Source organism: Vespula pensylvanica, chromosome 5, assembly GCF_014466175.1.
Source record: "Vespula pensylvanica isolate Volc-1 chromosome 5, ASM1446617v1, whole genome shotgun sequence".
NCBI lineage: Eukaryota > Metazoa > Arthropoda > Insecta > Hymenoptera > Vespidae > Vespula > Vespula pensylvanica.
The window spans coordinates 8,180,061-8,190,060 of NC_057689.1; the positions used below are offsets into that span (position 1 = coordinate 8,180,061).

At 33.9% G+C, this 10,000-nt stretch overlaps 1 protein-coding gene across 2 annotated transcripts in view; it reads right to left on the reverse strand.

The window, feature by feature from the left end:
* LOC122629504 (alpha-mannosidase 2) overlaps nt 1–10,000 on the reverse strand; it is a 188,539-nt gene that overhangs the window by 94,690 nt on the left and 83,849 nt on the right. The window lies entirely within an intron of this gene.

The following is a 10,000-nucleotide window of genomic DNA, read 5'->3' on the forward strand; positions in this document are numbered from 1 at the left end:
CTCTCTCTCTCTCTCTCTCTCTCTCTCTCTCACTCTTTTTCTTTTTCCTTTTTTCATAGCGTGCAATCTCATCGTCGATGGTGGAAAACTTCAAGGAGGGAGAGATGATAGTAAAGAAAATAAAGGAAAAAAGGATCCTTTGAAGAATATATCTAGCTTCGTCTTAAGATTATGTTCGTTTTATGTTAATGTACGTACATATGTAGATACATGGATGTATGTATGTACATGTATGATGTATACATGAATGTATGTATGTATATATGTATGTACGTACATATGTAGATACATGGATGTATGTATGTACATGTATGATGTATACATGAATGTATGTATGTGTATATGTATGTACGTACATACATGCGTGTTTACATAAAAGTTCGTTCTTTTTCTTTCGAGAATGACAAGGAAATAAGAACTAGAGAAAATATTTTTTTCATAACAAAATAAACTTCGAGCGTTAAGAATCGTAATTAAATGGATTACCTTGCTTAGTTTTCCCAACATTTTTCGCATGCGCCACGTGTATTTGGGGATTTGCCAGTAAAAAGATTTATGTTCCCACGAAAAATACTCGCTGAAAAATCTCTGATAGAAAGAAAAGGAAAGAAAAAAAATATATATATATATAACAAGGGAGGAAAAATAAAGTAAAAAAAAATATATATATATATATATATATATATATATGAAGAAACAAACGACTCGATCAAATGGGTTAAGATTATTTTTCCTTTTTTTTCTTCTAAAAACAAATATGGCTATATAAAAAAAAAAAAAAAGAAAAAAGCTAGGTAGTAGAATAGAAAAAAAGAAAGACAGCTTGCTGTACTTCCTGAAAAAGAGTGGGAGAGAGACGGACAGAAATAGATAGACAGAGACAGAGAAACAGAAAGAGAGAGAAAAAACGTCTTCTGCAGAAGAGCGAAGAGACAAAGTAGAAGAGAAGAGGGGGTTAGAAGCGAAAGGACGGGCGGATATGAATTTCTGGAAAGGTTTGCTTAAGCAAATTGCGAAATGCAGTCTGTGTATAAGAAAGGCTCCCTACTATTGCCCTCCCCCTCTTTTACCTCCTTCGTTCGTTCGGAGGGAAGCAATAGACGATGTTGAGAGTTAGAGAGAGAGAGAGAAAGAGAGAGAGAGAGAGAGAGAAAGAGAGAGAGAGAGAGAGAGAGAGAGAGAGAGAGAATTCCAAATTACATCAGCTCATAGAGATATTTTCCTTTAGATGGATGGTTAAAAACAATAAATAAATACATAAAAAATAAAAAAGGAAAAAAAAAGAAATTGATCGAAAAATCGTACGGTTATAATATCGTTTTATCAAGGATTTCTAATAACGCAATTAATCGACCGTATTATTTATCGATTCTTTCGACTCGACGAATATATTTAAAGCTCATACGTATCTATGCATTTTTGGTAGTTTATTAATGTTTTATTATATCGTCTACACGCGTGCAAACGATTGATTAAATTATTCACGTACAATAAACCCCTTTTAATCATTTTTTTTCTTTTTACTTTATATAAATAATTCAATCTATCAATATATATACACACACAAACGCAAACACAATATATTATATGTTGTATAAATATAATATACGAAATTGATCATTTTCGATCAATTCAATTCTAATTAATTATTTATAATTATTATTATCATATTGGAAAAACAATTAGAAATTTTATCGACTTATTTTGTTTCCTACTAAACAACGTAATTACCATTATCATTATCACTATTATTATCATTATATATTTTCCTCTCTCGGACTCTTCTCAATCAAGTTCTAATTAGAAATAGTACTATCGTAGTCAAGCTTTTTTTCTCTATTATTTGTTTACGGAGTGTTGAGATAATTTTTTTGTAATTACTGATATCTGCAACTATATGTACGTGTTTGAATATAATTTATCATCACCATCGTCATTATCATCATTATCATTATCATTACCATTATTATTATTATTACAATTATTATAACAATAATTATTATTAATATAATCTTGTAGCAACGACGATCATCGTCGCGAAAACAGCGACTACGATTCACTGAGTCATGAGAATACCTTCAAGAAGTGTATCTAACTTATTACCGAGAACAACCATGCATTCTGACGTTTTGCTTTTAAGAAAAAGAGAGAGAGAGAGAGAGAGAGAGAGAGAGAGAGAGAGAGAGAGAGAGAGAGAGAAAGAAAGTAAAGGATACCTCCCAAGCTGTATGTATGTACCTACGTCGCTCGAAGGGGGAGAACGTACACCCTACACTAATTGTTTCGTCGAGACGCGAAAGAAAATAGGAGAAGGGAGAGAGAATAATGACCCGCGAAACAATGCTTTCCGTGCGGCTCGGAATTAATAATTTCTGGACCGTAAAAGGTAAGAAGAGAAAGAGAGAGAGAACGAGAGAGAGAGAGAGAGAGAGAGAGAGAAAGAGAGAGAGAGAGAGAGAGAGAGAGAGAGAGAGAGAGAGTGAGAGAGAGAGAGAGAAGAAAAAGATCGAGCGAAGTAGGAGGAAGGAGATAGGCGAGAAAGAGGGACTATGGGGTGGAAGGAGGAAGGGTGGGAGTGAGAAAGGGGAAAGAGAAGCCTCCGAGAAAGTTAACATTTCGTAACGAGAGAAAAAACGAGAAGAGCGGCGAGAAAACTAAAAGAGTGGGAAACGAAGGGTGGGAGGGAGGAGAGAAGGAGAGAGCTAGAAGCTAAACAAATCTTCGGGCATGTAAATTTACGAGTTTGGAGGGAGAACCTCTTTCTCTGTAAAAAATCCTCTTTATCTTTCTATCTCGTAATAAGGTGAACAATTGCGATAAAAATGAGAAGAAAAGAGAGAGAGAGAGAGAGAGAGAGAGAGAGAAAGAGAGAGAGGAAGGAAATACAATATGCTCTCTTAAATTTCACGAAAGGTAACTTGCAAATTTGTGTTCGTCGTTTATACCTCTTCAATTCTTAATCGAGATTATATCATTCTTCGTATTATCTTTTTTCCTATTGTTTCTTACATATCGAATTAATTTTTTTATTGGATAAGACTGTCTTTTAACTCGATTTTAATATAACAATAAGCTTAACGATTACATATATATATATATATATATATATAAAACATAAAATTAAAAGTTAATAATTAAAATTTTTAACAAAATAAAAGAGGAGAAATTTATAAACAAACACGTTCGTTTCGGAAATATAGCTATTATGTAAAAAAAAAAAAAAAAAAGAAAAAGAGGACAAAAAAAATTCACAAGAATACACCCTCGAAGAATATATTATGTTATTAAGACTGATTCAAGAAATTTCTATAGGAATAACAATATAATAATTCAGGATGCTGTGATAAGCTCGAATGATTTCAATGTTAAATAGCATCTTGCGAATGTATGTGTATGCACACGTGTGTGTGTCGTTCAATAATTATCATTGCTTCACGTGAAACGATACTCGACGGAACGTTCGTTTACGTTATTCACCGTCGTTTCTGTGCTCTCTCTCTCTCCCTCTCTCTTTCTACCCCCTTCGTCAGGGGTTTGGGACACGCGACATACATATTTCGTCGCTTTCGGTTTGAATTCGAGCCGAAATACGAGAACGAGGCCGTGCTCTCGACGTGTTTTCTCGGACACAATCACGCGTATATGAAGTATACCAGAACGAACGAGTAAGAGAGAGAGAGAGAGAGAGAACGTATATCTACGTCTACTTTCCTCGTGGTCCCTCGTAGCACGTAACGTTACGTGATCTATGTATGTGCCGTGACACATGACTCCCGAATGAACGGGTGAGGTCTTCCCTCCTTCCTCTCTCCTTCTCTCTTATTCGTTGAGTACGCGCTCAACATTAGTAATAATTACGGGTGACGTTAATGTCATTAAAGTGGCTTACGTCAAGAGGCCGTGGCGTCGTTAATATAATTAATGATGCTTCGCTAACTCTTCATTCGACCTTTTCTCTCTTATCCTACTTTTGTTTATAGGACAAATATTGTCTACTTTGTTATGAATATATTTCTTAGATGGTTTCGAACGAAGAGAATAAATAAATGTATCTGTGTGTAGTATTTAAATTATTACGATGATCGATATTCTTGCGAAATATTAATAATTACGAGGGTGGATTATAAATGAAATTATTATTGTTATCACTGTTATTATTTTTTGGCTTCTTTTTTTCTTTCATTCTCGGCGAGTCGTTCGTAACGTAAGATATTTTAATAAACGAGATTTTTTTCGATATATTTTAATTTAATAAAAATAATTTTTGTCAGGACGGAGACGTAGAAAAGCTGTTTGAATAAAACTGTGTACGGTATATAATAATAACACGGTTATATACGACTGGACGCGTTAGAAATCTATTCTATAGTATTTCGTATAGTTGCCATTTGTCTTGTAAAACTAATTCCGCAATACTAATTCTGCTATTTGTTTGTTTATAGATAGAGTTTATACTTAACAATATTATAAACAGTGCAATTAATATAGATCACTAAGTTGTGATACTGTCATAATTTCGCGTATTTGTACAAGTCACTTAATAGAAACTCACATTGATCTCTATGTATTACAATATTTGTAATAGTTTTGTCGAATTATACGAAATTTATAACTTGCAACTTGAAAAACAATGTTTTAGATTCGACTATTAAGATTCGTCGATTTAATTAATACTAAACGATTAAAAAAATGAACAAAATCTCATCTTGCAGATAAAGATTGAAACGATAAATCGAATTTTTCAAATTTTAAACAAAGTTTTCTTCTCGTACGTAAACTATTTTCAAAAAAAAAAAAAAAAGTATTTCTTGACGCAATTCTCTTTCGTAAAAAATTAAGTTTTCCTGAAAATTAGAAAAATCGATTTCTCTTTTGAACCTTCATCTTTGATATAAGATTATGTTCATCGAAAAATGATGACTTTGACTTTGAATCATTGGCATAAATACTGTGTGTTTTAATATTTTTCGTGAAAAAATAAGTTTCGTAGAGTGGCGCCCTTTGAAGTTTGCGGTAAAAGAGACGAAACTGCTACCCACTATTGAGTTCTATATACACGCTTGAAAGGGTGTATATTGTTTCCGTGAACTAACCGATTTACATGCTTGCTTGTGTGCGCAAACTATCTCGGATTATCTGAACCATTCCAAATGCAAACGAAAGCGTTTCGAGATGCTCAAACGGAGAAGTTACGGTGACTTGTTCGATGATATTGTCGCTTATTTCGTCGAAAATAATAATTAATGAATATTTATATATTATTTTAATAAAAATCAAAACGTGTGAGTTCGTATTCGCACTATAATCTATAAAATAGAATTCTCAGCGATTCTATTCGCTGCGATTTTCGCAATAGAATTAATCTACTTTACATTATCATTATCATTATTATTACTACTATTACGATATAACGATATATAACGATAATAATAGTGATAAGAAGAAGTAAAAGTAGAAATATATATTTAAATATTATATATATCGTATAAGTACGTCTTACCTTATGTATGATGATAGTGATTTAGAATAACCAAAAAGTAGAAAGAGTATATTTCAACGAACAAGATAAATTCGATATAACCAGTCCACACTCGTTGGCGTCCCTCAAAGATCTGCCTTCCTTTATGAGAGTATTCCATGAGTCAGCTCGCGTGTTGATTTTTTGTACGACCTCTCAACAAATCGTGCCCTTGGTAATTTGGAGACATGACTACCCAGATATATACAATACTAGTAGGAATACGATGACAAATATAAAACGCTTTTTCTTTTCTTTTCGTCCGTTATTATTCCTTCTTGTTTTTCTATCTTATACTCGTATCGACGATTCATTATACTCGCGTTTGTTTTTATTTCGTTCTTGTTTATATTCGTTTTATTTTAGTTCTTATCGATCCTCTCATTGATTTAACGAGACCTTGATTGAACCTTCATTGTTATGCTTGTATAAAATGTTGTTATGAAGCGTGATTCATTAATTATTCATCTATGTCGAATTATCATTAATGAAATAAATATATGTAACAAAAATTTATCGTTTATCAAGTAATTCCAAAGAAGAAATCCCTGTTGGTTTATTTGATTTCAGAAATTTGGAAAAATACGAAAAACCAACAAAAGGATTTTAATAAACGCTTCTCGTTCAAAGTTTCGCGTACTAAAGTTTCTACTTCTTTCTAATATTCTTTTTCGTCGTAAATTTATATAATTACTAGCTGACATATGTATGAAGTATATTTACTATTCTTTATGGATTTAAAAATGTATACCGACACTGCGTCCTATTTAGAACGGATTACTGCGAGACATGCTATCATCAAAGAAGGATATAAATATGAAAGACCGTAAGTTTAACCTACTAACACTAATTCTTCGACTCATACTAATTCGATTGTTATATTACGACTGAGAGGGATATGACCTACACAAGTTTATATATCGATACGATGGGCACGTGGTGGGTACAACATTCCCCTGTTGCGCTTGTAGTTCATATTTTGTCCGTACTTGTCGCTAAAGTCGCACACACGCTCCAAATGAAAAATTACGAACAAGAGTTTTAAGGAAAAGAAAAAGATAACGTAGTTTCGTGTAACAATACATGAAAAAAAAAGGCAAAATTAATCTTTAATTAATTAGTCGAGTATATGTATAATATTCGTTTATATAATATTCTCATGTACGATCCCTTGTAAAAAGTATCCACATTATTTCTGAGTAAAAAGTAACTATTTTAACATAGATTCAAAGTAAACATATGAATCTTTTGAACAATAAATCTCTGATCTATAATATCTCTTATATTTATTACACGGTTTAAAAAAATTCTGAAAACCATATATAAAATGGAAAAGATATTTAAAAATCAGACAAATTTTGGATCATGTATTTTTTATCCTACGTTTGTCTCTTGGCAGGTGTCCAACGAATTTTTCAAGAGTTGATTTTTTCCTAAGTTACTATTGCGAGACGGTTCAACGGACTTTCGAAAGTGTAGATATCCATCTATACAATAATTACTAAGTGCAGACCAACGATTATAAAGAAATATAAAAGAAAGATCGTATATAAAACAGGTCTCTCATATAATTCGTTTGTGGTAAGAAACGAGCTGGTTTTGTTAGTTATGGAAGAAAAATAAATCGGGTGAGATATCTCGTAACAATGAGAGCAACGAAGTCCGTGTAATGTTGAAGCGATTTCTCGTTATCGCTTAATTCGAAAAACATGCGCGAAGAAACGTGTTATCGCCACAAACCGGCAAAGAGAAATGAAAGATCGAACGTGGTAAGTGGAACGTTCCTTTCTTTGTGTTGTCGCGATCAAATTCCACGGTTACCTTCTTATCGTGCTACATAAAATTATTTTTATATTGCAATCAATCACGATATATTGCTAGACACAGTTCGATAATAATAATTTATAATAATAATGATGACAATGATGATGACGATGATAATGATAAGAATTAATTACTATTGATTAACCTTTAAATAATAATCGAGCAATCGAGGCAATCGATAAAACGATGCTTAAAAAAGCAAATAAATTTTTACACGAAACTATTAAGTACAATATGAACGATAACGAAATAGGCATGTTTTATAAATAGATCGATAATAGCGATTAAAATGACTGCAAATATTGACCGAAATAAATAATTTCGAAGCGAGTCCATCGGGTAAGAATGATAATAATCGTCGCGATAATTTTCGATACGACAGGAAAATTCTAAGGGAGAATGTGATATGGTACCGATAAGTTTCACTAATTGCAATAAATATGTCAATGTCGGTGAACGGTAACAGACGGAAATAGAAGTCAAGGCAACTATAATTTCACAAAAGCTACTATTACGAGGCCACAAACAGACTTCAAAATTGCAATTGTAAGCCGGCGTACCTGTTGGAGGCGAGAGCTTTCTCGGTCTCTGATCCGATGGTTCGGATTGTACAGTCATCGACTCGTTGAAGTCAAATCCGAGAGCATTGCAATAGTTCCTGGCAGTGTACTAGTACGCCGCCATTGCGAAATAGCAGGAACGGTCTTTGGGCACTCAAAATCGCAATACCGACTCATGAACGATTCAGTACTGCAGAGAGAACGAGAGAGAGAGAGAGAGAGAGAGAGAGAGAGAGAGAGAGAGAAGCTATGAGGCCTCGACTATTCCGAATATTACTGCTTGCCAGCTGCTGGCAAGCCTCTCTAGATTACTACGGTGCCTTTAGGTTAGTTCAACATGGCCGAACATGAAACTACAGTATGTTATCACTTTCCTAATGTTGAATTAATGCTTCATTGAACTCCACGAAATTTCTTGCGTTCCGTTCAATTAATCCTCTGTGTCTTTTACACATTGCCACCTTCTAACGATCGATTGTGTCAATTATCGGAATCATTAGATAAACGACATCTAGATATTTTTATTTTTCGAGAGGGGAATATCTACGACTTCACAAGGATCGATTCTTTGGAATCGTCAAACGTCGACGAGGATCCTATCGATAGGAATGACATAGCAAATGACTTTTAGTAAAGAGAGAGAGAGAAAGAAAGAGAGAGAGAGACAGAGAGAGAGAGAGAGAGAGAGAGAGAGAGAGAGAGAGAGAGAGAGAGAGAGAGAGAGAGAGAGAGAGAGCAAGGCAGCGAGATAACAAGAGAGAAAGAAAATAAAAAGAAAAAAAGAATATAATAAAGTACTTTGGTTAAAGAGAACGAAAAAGATAAATAAAAAGATAAGAAAAAACACAAAGAAAAAAGAATAACGTGAAGAGTAACTATAGTCGATCATTCTTCCCTTCACCCTTCACCCTTTTCCACTTCCTATTCGTTCGAGAAAAGGAATATCGTCGCGGAAAAGAAAAATGCCTTTATGAGAGCGACTCGTCGGCCATTAAATCAGCAAAACTCAAAGGAAGCACTCTCTACCTCTTTTCTCCTCTTCACCCTTCTCCTCTCACCCCACGGCCCTTTTTCACCCCACCATTGCGGTGAAGACCGGAAGAAAGGAAAGTTCCGTGGCTAATGACGCGGTACTTTCAAAACGACTGTACTTCGTTCTTCTCTTTTATCTTTTTTTTTCTCCCCATCGTCCTCCCCCCTCCTCTCTACCCCTCCTTTTTCCTCTTTTCCTTTTTCTTCCACGTTGGAAGACAACGATGAAACTGGTTCGGTCGTAACGACGAGCTACGTTACCGACGAGACTCACGGCGTGGAAAGTAAAATTAATCGCATGGTCTTGCTTGGTCTTCTCTAGCCATCGCTGAAGGAATATATTTCTTTTAGGTTGAAAAGTATGGCGATGGGAAAGTTTTTCCCGGATTATTCGACTCGATAAATCGAAGGGAAACGATGGCACGGGTTGTCCCTTTGATTTTTTCTCCTTCCTATCTCGACGGAGACAAATTTTCTTATACTTTTATTTTCTACGATCGAGTATTTACACGATAATAGTGTGTAATATACTGAACGATAAAAATGATCTTTTTATCGTTACTATTGAAATAATTTAAGGGAGTTATAAGAAGAAGAAGAAGAAAATGATTAAATACAAAATAGACGTATTAAAATCAATCGACGATATGAAAAATCAAAGTCATTGATTTTTCTTATTTAGAACGCTATTATAATTTATAATTCTTCTGAACGAACATTCAAAGGTTTAAAATTAAACGATCGATATTCTGAATAAGAGATAAGATTTACCAGGACGAATTTTGCTAAAGTACGTGACACGTGTGAATTATATTTTTCTTTTTCACGTTATGTACTGTGAAGAACTGAAAAGAAAAATCCGCGAAAGGAATGAAAGACTAATTGGTCAGAGTAAAAGAAGACGTCTCTTTCATCATACGTATGTTCGACTCTACCGTGTTATTTACGGAGACAATCACTAATTAGACAATAAATAAGATGTATAGAAAATAAATGAGACAGAACGAACGATGATCGAATTGAACATCGAACTATTGGCATCGTCACGAATCACATAGAATTAATT